The sequence below is a fragment of the Parambassis ranga genome, chromosome 9 (genome assembly GCF_900634625.1).
Source record: "Parambassis ranga chromosome 9, fParRan2.1, whole genome shotgun sequence".
Lineage (NCBI taxonomy): Eukaryota > Metazoa > Chordata > Actinopteri > Ambassidae > Parambassis > Parambassis ranga.
Window position 1 is genome coordinate 4,402,760 of NC_041030.1, and position 2,088 is coordinate 4,404,847.

A 2,088-nucleotide genomic window follows, 5' to 3' on the forward strand; every position below is an offset into this window, starting at 1 on the left:
CTGCAGGAGAGGAGAGAGGTGGTAGATATGGAATAGAGAAAGGAACATGACAATAAACAGTCTTTCTGCTGAGCACCTCTTGAAAACTGAAGAGCTGACTCAATGCTCTTATGTAAAGCAGTTACCATCATACTGTTCAGATGTTTTTCTCAGTCTGACGACTGAAATATTTAATCTTTCTCAAAATGTATGTACGCTACATAAAAGTTTTAAAGCAGTGAGCTGCCCTAGATCTCAGCTCTCTTACTGAAATCACCGCATTATCAGCTCAAGCAAACGTACCATAATTAAACACATTTTACAAGTATACTGAAAAGTGAACTTTGATACCAAGAATAGCATTTAGCAAACAATTGCTGACAACTTGAGAAATTCACTTAGCACATAGACCTAGTCACTCCAGAGCAGTGACGCTTCAGGCAGCGACACCTATTCCATTTATACAGAATCATGATCACACAGATGACTAGCGGATAAAGTGCATTCTTCACAGATACAGTAGTGAGCAAACCACCATAGATCCATACAGTGCTGCTGACCAGATACATGATCATATTCTGGCATATAAAGCAGGCTATAAATAGCCAGCGCGTGTTCACACAACAGCCTCTTTTACCACCACTGGATATATTTGGCAGCTTTTGTGATCAAGTAGCAGGCAGAAGAATGAACGACAGAGGGAGAATGTCTATTAAAAGCACAGGCTCACCTCCCACTCCTTCCTACAGTAGCATGCTTAGTTCAGGCTCAAGTATGTGTTTTTACTGCTGCATGGCAGAGAAAAAGTCATAAAAATTGTGTTTTTGCCTTCTCTATGATCAGAAAAGCATACTGCCAAAACACTAAGCAGACTTTGCAGATGAAGAGCAGACATTTTGGAAGAGAGTGTTTTGGTGCTAAATAATGCATGATGTAACATTTGGGTGGTCATTTGGGTGAAAGAGTTGAATGTTCAGTAACACATCCAGCCACGCAATATGAACCCAAGCTGCATCGGACTACTGCTCAGAATTCCAGATTTATTAGAGGGGCACAATGCAGCAGCAGGTGGCTTGTAATGAGTGATGGTATATGAGCAAAGGGTAATCCCAGCTGCTGATCTTCAGCATTTTATCAGTAGTGGACTATTCACTTGTCTACTTAAGATGAGATGTCAATGCCTTTGTTGGTGGGCAGGCAGTTAGAAAACAATTTTTCAACTTTTCAGATAGATGATCCTGAAACTGAGTACCTATATGGTCCTGGTTCATTTCTCTAAGCCCACTAATAAATGTCATGCATCTACATGTGCTGAAACACTAATAACACTGCATCATTTAGTGTTGTTTACTTCTTAACAATGTGGAGAACTTCATCCACAGACAACCAGTGGTGAAGTTGGTGGTTACAGGGAGCCATCCTAACATGAGGCACCAGATGGGATTCAGATCTGGCTGTCTTCCTGCCTGAATCAAGTGCTAGCTGACTGCCCATAATGAGCTCAGCTAACAGACTGTGCAGCTGGGCTCCTCCTCTGCAATAATTAGCTCACTCAAAGCAATTACTAATAACTATACTTTTAAATGCTCATTACAACAACAGGAATGACAGTTTGACCACTGAGCTGGCTGAGCTGTACTTAGCAAACATCTCCAAATGCTATACATGTTCAAATCCAGAAAACATTTGGTTTTACAGGCAGTATAATTACCTGCAATCATAAATATTTAAAAAAAAGTGTGTATGAGAGCTCATCAACAATGGAGCAGCAACGTTCACAGATGAACACTGGCTTCCAACTCAGTTGAGGAGCTCTTTTTCGTGGGTTGAATAATGTGTGCTGGACTGTGAGTCAGAGTTGTTGAAGAGGAGGAAAGTGGAGAGAGGTTGCATCCCAGTCATGGTGCTGCTCTACATTCAGTCTGGGTGACCAGGGGCCAGTGCTACTGTAAAGGCTGTAGGCAGCAATGAATCACAGACCTGTTGCAACACTGTAGTGGCACAGATTCCTCTCTGAAAACAAGCTCGCTGTCCTTATCCATTTACTCCCATCCAATTTGATCTTTTAGACTACCCTCTCCACTTACACAAAGAGACATTTTATATTGT